Genomic DNA, 22,735 nt, shown 5'->3' with positions numbered 1-22,735 from the left:
CTTGGAGAAAATTAGATAATTTTTTCACTGTAGAAGTTTTTTAGCCAAGTACTCTTGGTGAGGCATTTGTAGGGTAAGTTTGGAAAGACCAGGGAAAAGCCTTACAAATACCAACCAGAATCAAAAGGGTACTTGTGGTTGGTGGCTACACAGGCTTTATAGCGTGACTTTCTGGTCCCTGCTGCTGCTTCTGTCTCCTGTGGTTGCTAAGAGTGAAATTATTCACTTTTGCAGACACTTCTCTGAGCACCAGTGTTCGCTTAACCAGTATTTGTGGAGCACCTATTCTATGTCAAGCATGGAGCTATGAGGTTGAGATTTATGGAAATTAAAGAGAGAATTCCTGCTTTAAAAGAACTTATGGACTGTTCCTTCTTTCTTTCCTATAATCATTTAATACAAATTATGAGAGTAAACTATGCAATATACTGCTTGGTTCTGACTTACAATCCAAAACAAGGGAGAATATCTACCAGAGCTTAAGCACTAGGTATTCTAAAGGGGAGACAGAAAATAATCAAGTAAACAAATACAGACAAATTATGATTACTGCTATAAAGGGATTAAGCAGGGTGCTGTGAGAGAGAAATAATAGAATGTCCTACTTTATGGAGGGGAGATTAAGAAAACCTCTGCAAAGAGGTGATGTATAAACTGGGATGGAAAGTTGAGGTGGAGACAATCATGGAAAAAGCCAGTCAGAAAGAAGTCCAGGCAAGGAAATGAAAGACTTAATATGGGAAGTAGGAGAAATAGGAGGAGGGGGATTTAGTGACTTAATATAGATTAAGAAAAACCTTGTTACTTGCAGAGCCAAGAAAACCAGTTTTTCAGACTTATTCTTATGATTTCTGCTATACTTTCCTGTTTCTAATACAGTGAGATGAGCATTAAATGGACTAAAGAGCCATGAGGAGGCCAAAGGAAAAAAATTCTGCTCAAAGTTTAGCAGGTCTTCAAGATATTAAGGGACAAATTATATTTCCAGAGAATTAATAACTCTCCAAAGAATAATATATCAAGGTAAAATCCTAGGATACACATTCTATACTTGCAAAAATGTGTTATTTTCCAACAGTAAATTGAGACAATGAGGATGGTAGATTGTTATAAAAAAGCATTTTAAAACTTTAATTAAAAGCCTTTATTGAAACTGTTTGTCATGACAACACCCCACTTGATGTTTAGTCATTGCTGAGATGAGTATCTATGGAAAAAAATGACAATTTTTGTTTGAGGTCAAAAATTGAAGAATTAAATTTTCACTAATGATTACTTCCTTATTTTAACGAGGTACTTTTTAGTATTGTCACCCTAAGGGGCTGACACCTCATTACTTGGCAAATTTATATGTTTTCCAGATCTCTGAGTTATAGAAAGAAGACATTGTGAAGCCCTAATTGACTAAGTTTCATTATTTATATGACTGATGAAAAATTAAGTCAGGAAGGAACTACTAACAATGTGACTGAAACTTTGTGGTCAGTGACTAGGTTGTCAAAAGAATCCAACATACACACACACAATGTGAATACACATGCCCACACGCACACACACGCATGTGTACACACACACACACACACACACACATACACATGAATGCTATATTTTTATTGAGCGGGCGTAGGAAGGACAAGAGGGTAACAGACTCGACTTTCCTGCTTCATTCTTACACTAGATGAGCCTCTGGTTAGAATATTCTTCAAGTATTCTTAAAAGATCGTTGGAATGTCCCCAGATTACTCCACAATACTGCCTTGTGCCTCTCTGCTGGGAACATGGCTTAATATAGGGGGCCAAAGAGGAGCACTGTCTGAGAATCTCTAGTTTTCATTTTTTCTTTTTTTGCCACACCTTTAACCTCATTCTTTTCCTGATGCCTAATTCTCTGTATTTTTGCTTCTCAAGGTGAAGTCCACAAACTTGCAGCATCATGGGGAAGCTTGTTTGAAAGGCAGAATTTCAAGCCTCACCCCCAGATCTGCTGAATCAGAACATGCATTTTAACAGCAAGCCTTTTATGTACATTAAAGTTTGAAGCTCTCTTCTACATTCACACATGCACAGGTTTTCCTTGTCTGGAAAAGCTATCATTAGACTTTACCCCTGTTTCTTTGCTATAGTTATATTTTTCATTTCTCTCATGGCCAGACTTCCATGTGCTGCTTCATATATTCCAATGCCTTCTTGCTTTCCCCTCCATAACATTCTGGAACCTGGCTTCATGTCCATCTGTAGTACACATGTAAGAGTCATTGCCTCTCATCATCCTTTCGCCTTTCATCCTCCACTCCTCCATTCTCAGACCGTGGGGTTCACACCCCTCCTCCAGGATGCAGCATACAACCAGATTAAGTTAAATAGTAGATCACATTCCTCCTGGCTAAGGTGATTTTTGTCCACAATGAGTTAATGGGGAGGGAGATTTCTTACTTTTATTTCTATAGGGTTTCCAGATGACAAGATATAAATTCTGGAGTTCCTCCTGCAAATCCATCCTGCCTTTAGACTCAGGTAGAAGTGTCTTCTGCCCTGGCCCCCATGTTCTGGTCCTCTTCCAGCCATGCTTCATCCTACTGGCCATAGAATCTCCAAGGCCATAGGGATGGACCAGGTAGAACCCATGACACCCCCTTATCCAGGAACCCAGGACTCTGGAATTCCTTGTCCAGTTGACCCCAAGCCTGCTTCTAGGGCTTGTGCAGAAAGAAGGGTGCTTGTGCACTTCCTGAGCTGTCTCCTAAAGTGCATTTTGCTGCTGCTGATGTGTGTACTTGGTGTAGGTGGTGACCAGGGGAAGATTTCTTTGAAGGGTGTGGACAAAGCTTGCTCCTATGGGCTATGTGTTCACACAATTCTGTGAGAATCCCCTGGTGGTGCTGGATGGAGCCAGAGGTGAAAATAGAAGCAGCCACCAAGAGCCTGTTACCTACCTCCTTTGTTGAGGCTGCTTTGACTGCTATCTCCTTACCAAGCAGATGGAGGCGCTCTCTCCTCATACTCCCCTTTCCTTGCATGAATTTCTACTATAATAACCTGTTATGGTATTGAGCTTCACTTAACAGCAGAGGCATGTTTTATCAGCTTGTTTTTCTAGAGCCTTGCATCTATTACACACTCAATGAATATCTATCTATATGGATGAAGGAAACTTTCTTTTGAAAATCTCTCATCTCTTCAAATCCCCATGCCACTGTCTCCTAATTCTTTTCAAAAACTCTGCGACTTCCTTATTTTTCTTCTTAGTGGGCTTTTCTTTCCCTTTCTTCTCCCCATCAAGTCTTTAGGGTTTTCTAGGGCAGAAGACTTAACAGCTTTCTAGTTCAGAGATCCCTTGAATTTTCAGAACTTCAACAACCATTTCTGTGTTGATTTTAAAATTTTTATTTTCAACAAGATGTTAGGGTTTTCTTTAAAAATTCTTTATTCATATTCATTCAGTTGATATTCAGTTCCTGTCATTAAGATCTTAAATATTACTGAGAGAAGAAAAATACAGAGATATTGTAGTAGGCATAAAAATCAAAGTCAATGTGTATTTTCAAGGAATCCCTGATTCCTTTGAGTCAGACATGCTAAGTGCTTTATAAGTACTAGTCATTTAACCTTCACAAAGGTCCTATGAAGTAGGGAAGTTTATTACTTCCATTTTACAGATGGGTCAAATGAGGCTTAGAGAGATTGTGAATTTGCTCACAGCTACCAGTCAAGGCTGAAGTCTGGATTCTAACTCACATCTGTCTGATTCAGCATTCAACCAATAGTCCAGGAGGACACATAGGATGTGGCTTAAACATTAAGCATTTTATGAAAATTCTGTGCCTCCTGAATTTATCATTCTGTGGCTATCTTTCAAGGGAAGCCAGGAATGCAATAGGTCTTAAATATATGCAGTCATTTAGTAACTGGGATTTGTATGCAGCCTTTTACTCTCTTGTTTTGTTCCAGAAACAAGCAACTATGTATTTTAAAAATTTTATTCCTGAATCCATCTACAACACTTTGTGTTTCTTACATACACTGAAATATTTGTACTACTGGAAAGGGCAAGATCAGGACTCATATAGTGGCTTGGCAAGTTTTTTTACTATGTAATTTAAGGGGTGGAAATTGGAATTCACTAAGACTGCTAAGAGAGGTACATTCTGTAAATCAAACAATGCTATAATCAGGTTTCAGATATACCAAATGGCTTCTTCTAGACAATGTTTTTGAGATTAAATGTGCTTCCCCTAAAATGTGACAGCAATCATGTTCCTTGGCTGAGTAAATACTTAGTGAGCAACTTCATATTTTCCTCCCCTGCAGACAGCTCAGGGGCTTATGTTGGGGCATCACAGCGGCCATCCTGTGAGGAGAAAGGCAGTTAGGCGATACGTGATCACTATAGAAATTATAAGTGACAAACCAACTCACAAGTAGAGTAGATTCCACCCTCCTTCTCAGGAAGAGGTAAACAGCCAATTGTGACTTCAACAGCGAGTCAACCCACAGACAGTCCAGAACTTTTGATTTCTGAAGCAGTAGCTTTGATCAGCTGTTTGTCCCCTCTTACTCTGAGAGTGAAGAATAGTTGAACTCTGTAGTGGTGAATTCTTGTGACTGTAAATGTCTCAGCATGTATGCACCACAATGGATTTGAGGGTGGTTGTGAAGTTCTGCATTGCTGTAGGCATTGTAGAGGAGGTTGCTAGGGTAATTGTGTGTGTGCGTGTGTGTGTTTTAATTTTTGGCAGCACCTTGTGGCATGTGGGATCTTAGTTCCCCTACCAGGGATCGAAACTGTGCCCCCTGCCATGGAAGCGCGGTGTCTAAACCACTGGACTGCCAGGGAAGTCCCGGTAATTGTGTATTTTTGAAGTAAACAATGACGGAAGCTATGCTCATCTTCAACTTTAGTTCTGCCTTTCTTCTTCAAAACAGACTTGCACATGGATCCTAGGGGATATTTGGGGAAGCTGTGCAGCACATGTGGGAAAGCTGAGACTCTGGAGTTAGGCTACCTAGGATAGAATCTTGACTCTATAACTTATTAGTTGTGTGACCTTGGATGAGAAATTCACTGGCTCAGTTTCTTCACCTATAAAATAAAGATGTAAGAAATACCTGTCTTATAGGATATTGGGAGGATCAAAATAACAGATTCACATGAAGAAGGTGAAGGGCTTCATGTGATATTTGGCACTTAGTGGCACCCAGTACATGGTACTGCCTTGCTGTTGTACTCCCAAGTGAAACGTAAGAAAGCTGGCTTTGCCTCAGGTTACATTTGATAATGGTGAAGATGATGACCATGCTATTTCCCATACAGGAAACACGTTACACATTAACCATGCTATGCACCAGGACACAAAGAGAAGTGCACTGAACCCAGTTTATGCGTCTCCACCACCTAGATTTGCTTGGCATCACCTGTCTTCTTATGGCTTACACCTTTACTATAGTCATCAAGGCCATCACAGTCATCACCTCATTTCTGATCAGCATGAGTTATCTCTGCCTCTCTTGAGATGAGAGAAGAACTGGACTGAAGTGAACTGTTATAGCTCATCTCCAGTACCTAGATCCAATCTTACTGGTCCCATGGAGGCTCAGTTTTGTCTAGTGGCTGCCCAAAGGGGCTGGGCAACACACTTTGGAGATATAGGAGTTAATTCCCTGTGGGGTGACACTTGGTTAATCAAAGAGAGAAGAAGGGGAATATAAATAGATAAGTTGCTCACTTTTCTTTTCTATTTGGCCTGGTCTGAGGTACTGTGGTTCCATGTGGTCAGTTCAGCAGCAAATCACCTAGCATTTGCTTCACTCTTTTCCTACATCACTTCACTTTCTTCTCCTCTCTTGCTTTCCTGGGATTATATTCCCCAATAAAATGTTAGTAGGTTAGCGTTGCCTTAGGTACTGTTTTCTAGGGATCTAGGGACTAGAGGCAAGAAATACCATTTTTTAATAATAAGCTGATAATTTAGCTTAATAAATATAAATATTTTATCAGCAACTTTAAAACAATGTAGTAATGCTTCTTCTATTGCTATGGAAACACAGAAGATCCAGGAACATAGTCCTTAAAAAGGAAAGAAAGAAATGTCAGGCAGGCTTCCTGAGAAGAAGATTTTTTGAAGGATAAATAAAGATGGGCAAGAAAGAACAAATTAAGAGAAGGCAAAGGTATATGGACAAATGCAAACTTGCATTCAAGGAATAAAGGGTCCCATATGACTGGAGTGGGAAATGCGTGGAGGGGACGGTATAGATGAGCTGGAGGTATACGCTGATTCAGACTGTGAAGGTCCCTGGATGCCATGCTAAGAAGGAACTTTGGTATTAGGGAGCTTTCAAAGGGTCTGAGCAGGGAGGTGATATAATCAGATCGTAGGATGTTGGAGGCAGGTAGCCTGCTTAGGTGACTAATTGCAACAATCCACATGTGGCCATAAGAACCTAATCTAAGTAAGAGAGAGACTGGAAAGTGAAGGATAAATAGCAGATATATTTTGGGGACAGAATCAAGAGGACTGGAAACACTTTGCATGTGGGGTGAGAAGAGGAGTTGATGTTGATGCTCAGATGGTAGCCACAGAGCAGAGCGAATGATGATATCATTTACCAGGATGGAAGATGGAAAGGAGGACACGTTTTTGAGGAAAAAGTTAAGTTTATAATAATGTTGCTACATTTCCCAATAAACATCTAGGTAAAATTCCTAGAAGTAGTTGGAAATACAAATCTAGACCTAAAATATGTTGTCACTCTAAAGTTGACTGCTGACACTCACTGGTAACAGACTCCAAGGTTTTTTAGAAAAATCAAATTTAAAAATAACAATTTAGCATGTAATCCAAGTCTCTCTCCTTTCCCCACTCCACCACCAAATACATTAAACTGCAGTGGAAAGCTTTATTAAGTTTGAATGAGGATGATAAGTTGTGTGAAGAGTGGTGGAAAACAAAGAACTGGATTGAGATGAAAACTCACTAGGCCTTTAGATTCACTCTCACCTGAGCATCTGGGTGCTTTATAGAACATAGGAGCCAGATACAGGACTCAGAGAAATGACAAACTATTATGTCTTTGAGACCCATTAGAGTCCTTCATGAATATTCAAAATTGGGACTATTAAGAGTTATTTGTGTACGTGTAAAAGACATTCATACTCAGGTGATGAATAAAGGCAAAATAGACTAGGAGGAGTTTTCAGAATGAAAAGATTTATTAGGGAGGGAAGAAAACCTTGCATATATTTATATTTCAATAATCTAAATTGTCAATTTTCAGAAATAATAATGACTGACATTAAGATATTGTCATCATATGTCAGACATTGTTGTAGGAAGTTTACATGTGTTAAAGTTAACCCTTGCAAAATCCTAATGATATAGGTACTATTGCCATCACTTTTGAGGTGAGGGCACAGGAAGCTCATAGATCACATGGGTCAAGAGCCAGGATTCAAACCAGACCATGCTGTGCCAGCACTCCGCCTTTAACCACTATGCCATGTCAACTCCCTAGTATCAGAAGAGCAAAGACAGTGCTTAACATTTGCATAGCAATTGATTGTTCTTCGTGCATTATTTCATACTGACACAAAACAGACCTATAAATTAGAAAAGACGAGTATTAATTACTGAGGAAATTGGGACTGAGAAGGTTGGTATTCTGTAAGGCTACACAGCTGTTTCACAGCTCTTCTAGTCATAAACTGACTTTGAGGGCAGAGACTATCAAGGCTATCTGAGTAGAGAAAATAAAAAATCCAAAGGTGAGTGAACCCATAGCATCGTGAAGCCAAAATACAACCTATGAAGTGTGATTTTTAATTCCTAGATTTGGCAGTAGCTCCAGTGGCTTCCTTGGGTTCTGGTGGTCCTTGGGAAAGAGGCTATGAGAGTGATCAGTGCCACAGTTCTCTTATCTGTAATTTGTGGTTAATAATAGTATCTAGATCACATGGTTGCTATGAATATGAGATGCCTGACACATGGGTGCTACATTAGTGTTAGTATATTACTGAGTGCCTGCTATGTGCCAGACACTATTTCAGGGACTGGGAATAAAGTCATAATTAGGTTAGACAAAACCCCTAACTTGACATGGCCTGTATTCAATCATTCTAGTCAGGAAGACAGATGACAAGCATCAAGTTCCGTATACATTATGATTTCAAGTTGTGATCTAAATTGCATAACGGCTATACGTACTCATATGTTTAACAATATAATACTTTATATTAGACAACACTCCATAGTTTCCAAGCACCTTCCACATCTCTTATGATCATTGCAATTATTCATTGGCCCAGAATTTATCAGGCACATATTATTTTGAATCCTCCCCCAAATCCTGAAAGGTAAGAAACTGAGTCTCAGAGAAATTTTCTAACAGGGTAAGTGGTAGAGGTAAAATCCAAACCAACATTTGTCTTACTTTGAAGTCCATGTCATGCAACTGCTCTATGCTGCCTCACAACCCTGAGATGTGGTGGAACAGAAATTACACCCATTTCCAGCTGAGGAAATGTGACTCAGGTTAAGTGTCTTGGATCAAAGTCATATAACATAGTAAATGGAAGAGATTGGACATGAATGTAGGTTTTTAAGATTCCCATGTCAGTGTTTTATCTAGTGTAACAGAATTGCAAAATCCCACAACCTTTTGAAGAATGGTTGGAAATGCTCCTTAGTCCCTCAAATCACCCTCGTACTTCATTGTTATTATTTACATCATTCTAGGGCTTAAGTCATGTACACTTAAAAAATCCATATCAACTATACGTGAATCAATTTTTTAAAAATATTTATTTGTTTATTTATTCATTCATTCATTCATTTTGGCTGTACAAGGTCTTGGTTGTGGCACGTGGGATCTTTAGTTGTGACATGAGGGATCTTTTAGTTGCAGCATGCAGACTTCTTAGTTGCAGCATGTGAACTCTTAGTTGCAGCATGTGAACTCTTAGTTGCAGCATGCATGTGGGATCTAGTTCCCTGACCAGGGATCGAACTCGGGCCGCCTGCATTGGGAATGCAAAGTCTTAACCACTGGACCACCAGGGAAGTCCCGTGAGTCAATTTTTTGAAATGGAATGCAGCTTCTCAAAGAAGCAATGTTCAAAATAGTTCCATGCCCCCTTGACATTTAGGGGCATGGAAATACAATGTTAAAGGAAGCCACTAGCTACTAATGATGTGTTAATTTCTCTGGTTTTACATAAGGATAGTTACCTTTCTAGGGCAATGTGAAAGCCCTGGGATCAGTGTTCAGTTGGGAAAGGAAAGATGGAGAGTGATTATAGAGAAGGATCACTCCATCACCCAACGGGCCATTCTTTAATCAGGGAAGGTCTTCATTTTCATTCTCCTGGAACAATCTCATGACAGAATTAGCATAGATGTTTCTGACTTTTGTGTGAGACAATAGTCATATTCTCTACAGTTTTTAATTGTTAAAAAATAGCAAGACTTTTCGTGTATGCAGGCAGTAATCTGTCAACTCCCCAGTGCCACCCCTATACCTTCCAAAAAAGAGATTATGTGTAGAAAGATTCTTTGGAAATCACTTTCAAATCTATATTTCTCTGATACTCTTACATTCTCAAAGATGTTGGAAAAGTTGGCCAGGAGAGAGACCGATAGGCAAATCAATATCAGCAGCATGAATATAAAAGGAAGTTGTGTGGTGTCACCAGAAACTATCCTCCTAAGCCTGTTAAATTGGCCAGAAACATTCTTTTATATTATGTGGTTTACCTTTTGGAAATACAAGCAAATGTATCTAAATGAATCCCAGAGCTCTTTCATATTTCAGAACTTTTACATTCATCTATTCATCAGTGGATACGAAAGGGACTTTTCTCTGTTTAATTTCTTCTTTGGAATCCTAAAGCATTTTCCTAAAGTATTTTTGATCCTCAAATACTTTTTTGAAAATCATTCTTTCCCTTTTAAGAAATGGTTACTTTCAACCACTTATACAAGATATTTATTTAAAAATATGCAGTATTACGGTTTCCAGAGCGTTGGAACATTGATGATTCCAGAAAGAATGTTTATCTTAAATGTCATCTTGGTAAAGTGGAAAGAACACTGAATAAAGAGCTCAGAGACCCAGGGTCCATCCTGGTTCATCCACTAAGAGGATTCCCTTAAATCTTTTGATTCTCAGTTTGTTGTAGTGCCTGATACATTGTTGTGTGTTGTATGAATATATAATGTTGCATGAATTTTCAAAATAAAGGTAGTCTTGAACTTGAAAAATTCTAAGTAACTCTTCGATGGTAAGAATCTCTTTTTAGACTCTACCCTCCTGTCTTTCGAATAACTTTCATTATACCCATGAATGACTTAAGCATCATTAAAATCTTGTTCAGCAGGCCTTTCCCAGGTAATTAGTAAACTATTATTCTTCTACAAAGATAAATGGAATAGGAGCAAATCTATTTTATAAATTTAGATAATATCTATTTTATAGGTATAGATAATAGAAGCAGATAATGTTCTTATAATAACACCAAAATTCACTAATTAGGTATCTCCAAGAAATTAATGCTCTAAGTGCTAAGGTAAGTTCAGAATAATTTAATTGCACACAGTAATTAATGTAAATAATAGCCCTCTGATTTTAGTCTCAAACATACTTGATATTCGTTTTTCTTACATATACTGATATTCTTTTAATCATGCTCATTTTTAAATGTCTATTGATTACACATGGACTTTAAATATGGATTTGAATCTTAAAAATGTAAAATTTCTGGTGCCTAGTCTATTACTGAGAAGTTCCTTACTTATTTCAAATGCAAATTATACCCTTTGGGTGAGACGAAACATATTTGTTGAACAGCATTTAAAATTCCACCAGAGGAACCTTAGTAACTTAAAAGAGTTAGTGTTTGTCCAAACTGAGATAAATGATTTCCTTCTTACTGACAACATTAGTACTTAGGATAGCTACCTAAAATTATCAGCTTGGAATTTAGGGTGACACATTGCCTTAATCACTTGTGTGTGGGGCTAATTTCATTTCCCAGAAATTCAGTGAAATCTGTAGGCCTGTATTTATTTAATATGGCATCCGTGACTTTAAACTCTGGCTTTGGAAATTTATAAATTTCTTCTGAAATGAAAAGAGGGGAAATCACTGTAACAGTGTTCCAGTTAGTTGTTCTTTTTTAGCAATGCCATCTGGATATGTGTGTAGTCTCTACCCTAAGTATCATGTTAGAAGAATGTCCATGAGATATAATTGGGAAAAGATGGGCAACTGTGCTTCTTTTGTTAATGAGGTTATCACTAATAATCTTGTAAACCAGTACATTTTAGCAAAAGCCCCATCCAGTTCTAAAAAATATTTCTGTATAAGTTTCCCTAGTGATAAGGACCTAACTCACTCTCTTTCTTTTTTTGGAACAACTTTAAACAAAGGTACAAATTTTGTTTCCACTAAATTCTAGTATACAAAAGGAATATAAAATTTGCCATTCAGTTATACATTCAAACTATGTTTAGCAAACATCTATATCCCAGACACCATGCTAGCAGCTGGGAAAATAATGGTGAAGAAACAAAAACACAGGCCTTGGCCTCATGGAGGTTATCTGAACAATGGACAAGAATTATTTACAAAAATTGTCATGGAATTTAAAACTTTATATAAATGTTCAAAGGAAGGCTTTCCTGTGGATAGCCAAGATCTAAAGGGAAAGAGGGAGGAGAGTATTCCAGTTAGAGGAAATGTGCAAGACCGTTTGATGGAAGAAAACTTGGAAAATCTAGGAATTAAAAGAAATCTCCTTTGGAGCAGAGCAAATCATTAAGAGTAATATATTGTGAGAGTGGACAGATAGGAAGGGATTTAAGAGACGATGGAGAGGGCCTTACTGGCCAAATAGGGATTTTAGCTTTACCCTGAGAGGAAGGGAAAGCTATCTAATTTTAAGGTGGGAGCATTGTATTTACATTTTGGAAAAACAATTCCATTTTCAATATGAAGAATGGATTGAAGAACATCAAAGGTGGATTAAAAGAGGCCAATTAGGCTATTGTATTCTAGACAAGGGAAGTAGGTAGGTTGGAGTAGGGTAGTGACAATGAACATGGAAAGAGGTATATGGGATGAATTACCTTTAGGAGGTACACCTGAGAAGGGCTGCTGATGAATTAGATATGGAGCGAATGAAACAGGGGATCTGTCTTGGGATTTTGGCCTTCAAAATTGGACTGCTCATGGTGCCGCTTCCTGAGGTAGGAAACACAGGCAAAGAAACCATTTGGGGGCAAATTTATGCTTTTGTTTTGGATTGAAATGTATGGGTAGAAATGAAGAAGAATGAAGAGCTGGATATCTGGGTTTAGGGCTCAGAGGGGAACACTGATATAAATTTAAAACCGTTAATGTATAGAAGGTAATAAAAACAGTGGCAAAGATGAGATTGCCTGGGGAAAGAGATAAGCTGCTAGGACAAGCTGAGTAGAGGAGAATGAGTCTGCAGAGACAGAAAAAGAGCAGCTAGAGAGGAAGGAAAACCGTCAAAAGAGTTCAGTCTGTCAGATGCCAAGGGAGAGTAAGTTGCAAGGAGGGATCAGTGAACCTCACTGTAGGAATTGTATCCAACTCATCAAATTTTTCCAGCTCTCTGTCTACGGGCACATGGTAGATGGCTCTCCTTCCTGGCTCAACTGTGGGTGGGTGTGGCTATGCATTTAGCTTTGGCTGAAGAGTTGTGAGCAAAAAGAATGTGTGTTGATTCTGAGCACAGTCTATAATTGCCTGTATGAAGTTCACCAGAGGTCTCCCTCTACCAGGACAACAGGCAGTGTTCAAATTAGAGACTGCCCTGAGGGTCTAAGTCCCTGAGTAATTCAGTTGAGCAAAGCCCTCCAGCTAACCCTCAATGGACAGGCAGAGTGAGCAAGAAAGAGATCTTTGTTATGGTGAGCCTGAGGGATTAGAGTTGTTTTTTCACTGCAGCATCACATAGACCATTCTGAATGATATGAGTTTTAAAATCTGCTGAAAGATCAAGAAACTTGAAGAGTTAAAAAAATCCATTGGATTTAGATAAATGGCCATAAGCGGAGCTTAATGGAAGCAGAAGTCAGATTACAAAGGGTTGAGGACTGAGAAGATAAGGAAATTGACAGTAAGTTTATACAGAGAGATTGTTGAAAGCATATCAGTGATGGGAAGGAAAGGTTATCATGGGTCCTTGAGAGAGATGTAAAAATTTGTTGTTTTTATAAAATGGGGGAGATTTGAGAGATATATGGATAGGAAGGATTCTGATGAGAGAAAGAGGTAGAATATGAAAGAAAATACAAAAGAAAATAAGAGGTGATTGACGTTGAAAATTTCTTGAAAAGGTAGGAGGGAAGTGCCTTGAAACTACTAACAGAGTTAGGCAAATTTTGACTAACAAGTAATTCTTGGCTCTTTACAAAAAGAATCATTTATTGGAACAAAAATGAATGAATGAATGAATGAATAAATACATAAATAATTCTGTAATGAGTAAACAAGAAACAATGATGAAACCTTTATATTTAATTTACCTCATTCTTTTCTGGTCCCAATGTTATCTGCAAGAAGAGACAGCTCTTTTTTTTTTTTGAATTTTATTTTATTTATTTTTTATACAGCAGGTTCTTATTAGTTATCTATTTTATACATATTAGTGTGTATATGTCAATCTCAATCTCCCAATTCATCACACCACCACCCCACCACCCCACCCCCAAGAAGAGACAGCTCTTACCTCACCCCTTTGGAATGAGACTTGTGTACATTTAGAACCAGTCCTAAGCAAAACTCTAAGTAATTAACTTTTAATTCAGGCCATATCAATTAAGCTCTTTCATGTTGCAAAAAATACAATGAAGAGGGTGTGCTGAAAGGATAGAGAATAAAGTGAAGAAGCACAGGAAGTCACTGTGACATTTGTACAATCAGGAAGAACTCAAACATGGTTTAAGATGTAACTCTTAGTACATATCCACTAGAATGTAGGGTCTGTGAAGGCATGGATTTGTGTTTATTTTCTTCTCTCAGTAGACCTTATCAGTATCACCAGGTCTTAGAATAGTCCATGGTGCATAGTAAGCACTCAGTAAGTATTTGTTGAATGTGAGGATGACTAACAGCTTGCCTTGCCCTTATGAATGGCTAATACTTCTGAACTCGGATTCTGCCATTCCTGCCTTTATCTTACTCTGCTTCTTTCTCTGTCTGTTTCTACTGTCACTGCCAATCACCAGCCCTCCACCCTGCTGCTCTCTTACTCCCACGGTCTCTGCATATTACTCAAGCTTTTGACTAATAACTTGTGGTTTCTATTTTCCATCTTGTCAAGGTGTTTATCTTGGTTTTGCAACACTCCAGAGCCTGTAACCCTATTTGAAGTTTTTCATTTTCATACCATAAGAGAGATGACTTGATTTGTTAGTTATTTACTACTCAATATATATGTTTAAAAAACCTGATAGGGCATAGCTCTCATGTCAGAACACCTCATAAGACCACTATTTAACTCTGTAGCTTTCAAATTTGCCCACATAAAGGAAAACATTTTCCATTTGACCTAACACTTGAACATAAACACAGACAACAAACACGCATACACACATTCACATACACACTGAAATGAATACTTCATGAAACAGAACCGACCCTTTCAATGTACTCTGATACATTATATTCTAGTGTAGTCTATCTTATTTTATTCATTCCATTCCATCCATTCTGTTCTGTTCCATCTCCATTTATTCTATTTCAGTTAAAAATGTTGATGAGTTTATTCATGGCCCACAAACAGGTCAAACACATAGTATGAAAAAACCTGGTCTAGGTTGCATATGGCCAACTTTTGTTTGGACATCAATTTTTAATCCAATCTGGGGTCAATCATCTGTGGTCAGCCACGGCAGTAGAGTCATATGTTACAAGAAATGAAAAATTATATCTGTGGCTATGTTCTTTCATGAGAAGGGAGGGGCACTCCTTTTTCATGTGGGTGTGAGAGGTACTTCATATGGTCTCTCTGATACAGGCCAACTCCTACTCTAGTGCTGCCCTTATCCTTCCTCCACTCTGCCCATTTCATAAACTAACCACTACTAAAATGTTTGTTGATGAATCTTTGCAATGAGAACCCCTCTAGGGTGTATTTTCATTTTAGTATGGTCATATTTAGTTAACGTAATTTAATCACTCTTGAGAGCAAACCACTTTTAAAACTGAATCATGGGTCTCTTGTAATGAAATAGTGGGTGACAATGCAGAAGCAGGTGATGTTTGGGAAAACCAGGGCCTTTTTATATGCCTCTTCAATCACACATCTTCTCCTAACACTGGATCTGTGTGCAAATAAAAAGATTTTGTCTCAACTCCAATGGGAAGCTTGTACAGGACCTAATTCTATCCCTCCAATACTACATAGAGAATTTCCTCAGGGGGTTATATGGTGTGGAAGCCAGAATAATGGCCTCTCCAAGATGTTCACACCCTAATTACTGGAATTTGTGAATATGTTACCTGACATGGTAAAGAGGGCTGTGCATATGTGGTTAAGGGCCTTTACTTTGAGATGGGGGTATATTATCCTGGGTTGCCTAGGTGGTCCCAGTGTAATCAATAGTCCTTTGTGGAGAGGCCTTCCCAGCTATTGTGTGTGTGTGAGTGAGACAGGGAGAGAGGCAGGCGGTGGCAGGGATTGAAGGGCGAGATGTGATGACAGGATCAGAAAGATGTGACTTCAGAGGATTCCACCTGCTGTTGCTGACTTTGAAGATGGAGGAAGGGGATCTGAGGTAAGGAATGTGGATGGCCTCTAAAAGTTGAAAAAGGCAGGACTCTCCCCAGAGTGTCCCAAAAGGCATGTGCTTCTACTGATACCTTGGTTTTAGCCCAGTGAGACCCATGTCAGCTTCTTGACTTCCAGAACTGTATATAATAAATTTTTGTGGTTTAAGCCACTACATTTGTGGGTACTTTGTTACAGCAGCAATTGAAAATGAATACACTCAGAATGAATTTGTCAGTACCAGGAGAATGTGTGGAAATAAAAGCAGCCAACTTATATAGCTTCTGACATCCCAAAGGGGATCCTTACAGGGTAGTGGATGGGTGACATAAGGAACTCCTTTTCTTCTATGCAAGAGAACACCGGGATTTTGTATTTTGTAGGTAAACCTATCTGTCTTTAAGGAGTTCACTCTCTTAATCTCAAGTTAGAGAATAGAGCTTGCTGTGATTGAAAATGTATCAGGAATGTACAAAATAAGAGGCAGGATAAATACTGCTACTTTCTTATAGAGATTCAAATTGACAGAAAAATTACTCCTGAAAAATTCCAGTAATGGTGTCCACAGCACATAGCAGTCTCTGAATGGATGTTAACATTAAAAAATATTTGTGTCTTCTTGTGCAAAAATTTTAAAATGTTCAAGAAACATATATATGTATAGTGAAGCATGTTATCTAAACTATATTGGCAGATGAATTAGGAATATTTGCCATTCCCCTTTGTCTTGGCTTATAGATTGTGAACTTTATAGAATACAATTAAAAGTTGATATTTTACTCTCAAATTACTTACATTCTGGTATATCAGGGACTCAGAGTAAACTCTTCTTTTCCCCTAAAGTGGGTGAGGTAATCTGTATGCTTGTACACACACACAGACACACACACACACACGCACACATACACATAAAGACATCTGTTAATGGAATGAAAAAATCACTATTTTAATCAAGGGACCCAAAATTCTACACTTTTCTAGGACTTAATGACAAATATATACCTTGGAAATTTTCTGGAAAATCATGTAAGTTCCAGGGAAGTTGATGTAAAGATAGCTGAAGATTTTTCCAGAGTGATCTTGGTATGAAAATGGCAATTGTACCAATAAAAATACAGAGGAGTCAACAAATGGACAACTCTTTAGGTTACTGTTCTGAGGCAAGTAATCCATAGACATTCCAGCAAAAACTAAACAGAGGGTTCTTTGTTGTTGATTAGTAGCAAAAGGGCAGCATGGAAACATCTTATGAACAGGCGAGTTGGCACATATTCCCTTATGTGCTATTCTGAAAGCAGCAAGTGAAAGAAAACAGCAATGAAATTCTAAACTACATCTTGGCGGGGGTCAATTTATGGATGATTCATCTTATGGTTGAGTAAGGAACGAAAAAGATCTAATGAAGGAAAATATGAAATTGTAAGAACAACTTGGCTCACTTTCTTAATCTAGGGAATTTAGGATCAATCTAACCTAAATTAACAGATGAATTAACACTCTGACTTGAGATACTCACCGAAATTAACTGGTAAATGGCACAGTATTAACTGTTTTTAGAAAGTTACAGTATGATCATGACTCAGGGACAAAGCGACCCAGAAAACAGATGTCACAGGCAGCCCAGGGGTCTAAGAATGAATGCATACTGAAACAGGACAGAGAAAAAACTCCAGGGGGAACTTTCTTATAAGCTTGCAAATGTGGCCTTTCTCTTTCCAAGATAGCCTCACATGGGGAAAAATCTGATCATGTGGGGAATATGGCGGCTTCCTATCAGTCTTTCTGGTATATTTGTACTATAGAGACCAAACATGAGTGACATTTAACATAGGTCATTAAAGGATACCAAGAAAGTCCCCTTTTAATTATTAAGCAACACCCTGGACATATTCAAACCACTTTTTGTGTTCGATTTCCCCCTGTGGGTGCAGGGAGTCACCAGCTCTGCTCCCTACCAGATAAAGAGAGGGAGTAAGGTCTAAATTGTAAATCAGATGTAGCATTAGGAGAAAAAAATTACCTCTGCATTAATGAGCAATTGACAGCTTCCATGTGGTCAGAAAAATTTTAAGTTAGAAGAACTTTAAGCAAGCCTTCCTCATTTTACTGGTCAGTTCAATTTAGGTCAACAAATATGTACCATTGCCAGGCACTGTGGAGCTTTTGGATATTTAGGGATTAAATAAGATCCAGTCCTTGATCGGATGGAGTCTAAATAAAGTGGGGTAGGCAGAGGTGATATCTGTTACAGTGAGGTAAGAACTGCATTAGATGTATATATCAGTCAGTGTTCTTAGTTCCAAGTATTAGCAAATGACTTTGGCTGATCTAAATTGAAGAGCAACACACCAAACTCCAGTCCCACAATTGCTGAGAGGGCTAGAGAATCAGGCACATGGCTTGTGAAGCCAAAGGAGCAGCCACGATAATGCTGCTGGATAAATTAGTTGTTTCTGCTAAGTCCTAGAAACCACAGTTTGCCGGACCATTACCAAGAGTCCTCGGCTCTACTCTCCACAGCTCCAGCAGACACATCCAAAGCAAGACATTGTTTGCACAGCTGCCTCTGTTCACTTCAAGAGTGGATTCTCCTCTGTCTCTGCTGCTTTGTGTCACCAGTTCCTAATTCCAGGTCCCAGATAACTGTATCTGATTAGCCACTCTAAGTGCTTTGCTTCTCCCGTATCTACCGGGCTGGCTGGGACAGTGAGTCCCTGGCATTTTAGCTTCCATGTTGGTTGTCACCATTAGAGTATGGATGGAACACAGTAGATTTTAAACTCACAGTTTAGTACATCACAGTCTCTTTTAGCTTAAATAATCTTTTGGGTGACTCTCTTTTTATTCTGTCTTTCAGTTTCTCCTCCTCCTTCTGCAGTTTTTAAGATGGTACCTAAGTGTACGTAGGAGGACAGACATAATATTATGGTATGGGGAAAAGAAGGGAGTCTGAAGCCATGTGATGCTATCTGGGTCCTAGCTAGTCACCTGCTATGGAGGAGTTTGCTTTCACTCTGGTGCTTGACCAAAAGGTCTTTTGGGGATGTTGTACAAGCATTACATCCATTGATGTAATTTTTCTCGAGTCACAAAAGCATAATATCGCCTCTTTGTCCAAATCCCTAGCATCTGCAGGTCCACTTGCCCCCTTGACACCTTCACATTCCCACATGAAGAATGTGAAAATAGTTAGTCCCTGATTAGCTCTCCTAACTGGGCAAATAATACAATGGTGTCAGTTGTGTGATTGAACATGGAGGCCCTGCACCTGATATATTTCACTTTTCAGTACCTACTAGTGTGTTTCAACTGAAGCCCCCTTAGACTTCCACTCACCCTGTGGGTTTCTTCTTCCCACACACTGGGGTAGGAAGGGCTGGCTTTCCATACCCTTTTGCTATCTGTCAGGAAATAACGGATGTCCATGTTCTACTCATTTTTTATGTACAATAAATCTCATGGCTGCAAGTGATCATGATTTCAGGGGAGATATGAAAACATCTTGGTTTAGCGTGAACAGAATATCAACCCAGTCAGACATTTGTGTAAATCAGTACAAGAAACATGTAAGGGGTTAAGGATGGGTTAGAGGGGTCAGAAAAGACTTTCTTAAGGAAGCAACCCTGAACTGTGTGTGGAGGATGAACTCCCTGCCCAATGTTAGATAGCTTAGATTGTATACACACAGGCAGGATAAGGGGCTAGCTGTCCTTATGATATGTTAGAGGAGAGTTGGGAAGACTTCCCTGACAACAGTCACCTTCATTAGCCTGCCTTTGCGTCTGATGATCCACAGAAATCTCATTGTGTGTCAGCAGTATCTAGAAGGTTCACTTCCTCCACAGTGGCTGACAGCTAGATGACATAGCAGAGTGTGTGAGGACTGGGAGAATCCCATAGAAGCAGACATGTGAGGAACTAACAACTACTGAGAGAATTCCCTTCCTGGGTGGGAGAGATCAGTGATTAAGAATTATGCAAAGAAGTCTAAAGGTCAGAGTTTCACTTCAGAAACAGGAGATTAGATTGTAGGGGAAGGGAGCAAGAAGTGCTGGAGATGATGATCAAAAATTGTAGATGGCGGCAGGACCAGGTCTCCAAGATGCAGTCATAGGACTGGGGCCAGTCCTTGGGAAGCTGTTAGCAAGCCAAGTGCGCAGCATGAGGCAGAGCTGGTAAAACAATTAGTTCTGATCTAGGAAAGCATTCATTTCAGGTATTGACAGGGGTTAAATTGATAGACTTAGTACCTTACCATTCTGCAAATAAAGGTTGTGGAAGCTACACCAGACTAGACCACAGGAGCATTCTGATAACAGTATTCTTTCTAGGTATTTAGAGAGTTCTTTAAATGCAAATATTTCTGGGAGACATGAAGATAGTATTAACATCCAGTTTAGAGTTAATATCTCAGTTATTTCATTTATTGGTTGTTTATCAGAAACATTTACATGTAAATTACTGAGTTAGTGAGTGGGAATAAAATAAGGTCTTGCCTTCACATTAGAAGGTTAAACCATGTACACACACAAACACACACACACACACACACACACACACCAATGAAACAAAGTATAAATTCTGTTATGAGAGGACTAGATAATATATGGAATTTGTTAGGAGAGAGAGAATAATTCAGATTAGGGCAGACCGGGGAGGGCTTCTTGGAGAAGAATGTTTTTTCATTGGGCTTTGAAAGAAAGGAAGGATATGAACTTTTAAAGGTGGGCAAATAATATTTCAGAGAGAAGAAACAGCATGGAGAACAAAATCTATAGGGTTTAGGGAAATGGCAAGCGGTTTGTTTTGGAAGTAATATAAATGACATAAGGGCAGGTTAGGTTCTGGCCAGGACACTGTGGTACCTGTGACAAAGAAAAATAGAATGACTCAGTTTCAATTGTGGAATGACCCAAGGGGGAACTTCAAAAGAGCTCTGGGTAGATCAAGTAGGTTGGGCCACATGAAGCCCATGTTCCTTAGGGGGGGCAGCATTTAGGGAGGAGGGAGAGAAAGTGCAGAAAATGGAAAAGAAATTTCTCTTTTGTCACCATTCTGCCATCTGCTTACTTTAGCTGAATCCTTACAGTACGTTCTTGGGTTCAGACCAGGACTTGTCTATATCCATTTTATGGGTTGTTTCTAATGAGAAATAAAACAGATAGATGCTGTATGAACAAATGGAGAATACACATTTCTTAGTTTTTGTTTGTATTTAACACTTTCTGTTCCCAATGTTGCAAAGAAGCGAAACAATAGCACCTTTAATTTTACCCGTTTTAAAATTTCTTTTTTCTATTTTTCCTTCCAATTTTTTTGTTCTTGAATTTTGAGCAGTCAGAAGTAATGCTGGAATGTACAGAAGGAAAACACAAAATCAGGGAATGGAAAGGAAAATGGGAGAAAATATCAACAAAAGTTTCATCTTGCTCACATTTTAAAAAGCATATTTAAAGAAATCCAGGCCGTTTGGAAAATGAAGGGTAAAATGTCTCCATTATATCCTTAACACCTGTGAATGACAATCCCAATGCTGATGCAGGAGGAACTAGAGGCTTTCAGGCCTCACCTGGGAAGTCCTCATTCACCTGTTCCACCAGGTAGTGAGGCATCCTCAGCTCTGAATCACTGAAAGAAACTGGTGGTACAGGTTCCACGGCTGCATGAGAATCTGTTTGCATAAAGATTTTTTAGTTCTTGGCAACACTGAGGGCGCCTTCTTACTCCTTGGCAAACATCAAACCTTTTTTGTTTCCTTTTATAAAAATAGTTTCATATTTACAAATTGTTCTTAGATAAACGCACCTGATACATACATGTTTACTTTTTGCTTTGCTTTTCCATCTTCCTAGGGTGAAACTGCAGCCATCCACCCTCTTCTCCTGGTTTCAGGTGAGGAATTTGAATTGTGGGTATTGTAGTTCTTCTGCCTTTTAGGGTTTCCGGTTAGGCAGCCGGGAGCCACACCAGGAGGACTCCTAGTCCCAGGTGGCTCGGTAAGCAGTAGTTCAGGCGCCACATTCAGAGCAAGGCACGTTTGCAGAGTCCTTGGTTTTGGTAGAATGACTTCGATTCTTTCTACCAAATAATGTTCCTGAGCTGAAGAGACTGGGGTTCAAACTGTAAGTGTTGTTTTTAAAAATTAATATCCTTTTCACTGTTGATATATGGTACAAATAGGAAATTGTGTCATTTCCAGAACAATTGACCAAACTAAATGTTTCTCCCTTCCCAAGCCCTCCTTGGGAAGGAAAAAGGGAAGGTAATTGATATCCTGTGGGTTTGTGGGACATGGTTTAGAATAAATTTTAACACATAGTATAGACTAATACCTTGAGAGATGGCATAGAATGAAATGATGTATAAAAAGGAGAGTAAGACATGAAATATTCTAAGTCAAATGTAAACAACAACAGAACCCCACTTTGACTTGCTTCAAATATGTAGACGGTTGAAATCCTCTGAAATTTTTAAATATTTCAAAAGGCAGCAGGTGTGTTGAAAAGAGTGTGGGCATTGAAGTCAGATAAAGTTGGATTCAGTGGCTCCACTTCTTATTAGACGTGTGGACTTGGGCAAAATAGTTCACCTTGTCAAGCCCCTGTTTCTACACTTATAAAGTGGATATAAAACCTACTTCACTGGATTAGTAGAATGAAATTAGCATAATGCATAGTACTAAATAGATGCTTAGACAATAGCTGCTGGAGGATGAACTTGGCTTCTTCCTGATTAAGTTTCAATTAAGCTTCAAAAACAGATTAAAGAGATAATTTGTTGTAGGATTCCCCTTATATGAGGTATTAAGAGTAGTCAAATTCATAGAAACAGAAAGTAGAATGGTGGTTGCCAGGGGCTGGGAAAAGGGGGAAATAGGAAATGTTTAGTGGGTAAAGAGTTTCAGTTTTGCAATTTGAAAATGTTCTAAAGATTGGTTGT

General features: G+C 38.8%; 1 protein-coding gene across 1 annotated transcript in view; it reads left to right on the top strand.

The window, feature by feature from the left end:
- The window catches only part of MACC1 (MET transcriptional regulator MACC1), a 265,107-nt gene that overhangs the window by 178,843 nt on the left and 63,529 nt on the right, over positions 1–22,735 (top strand). Inside the window, 1 exon segment of the mRNA XM_007183917.2 lies at positions 21,649–21,688. The gene's annotated coding sequence lies outside the window, so the exon portion shown is untranslated.

This window comes from Balaenoptera acutorostrata, chromosome 7 (genome assembly GCF_949987535.1).
Source record: "Balaenoptera acutorostrata chromosome 7, mBalAcu1.1, whole genome shotgun sequence".
Taxonomy (NCBI): Eukaryota; Metazoa; Chordata; class Mammalia; order Artiodactyla; family Balaenopteridae; genus Balaenoptera; species Balaenoptera acutorostrata.
This window is presented reverse-complemented; position numbering and strand designations above follow the sequence as displayed.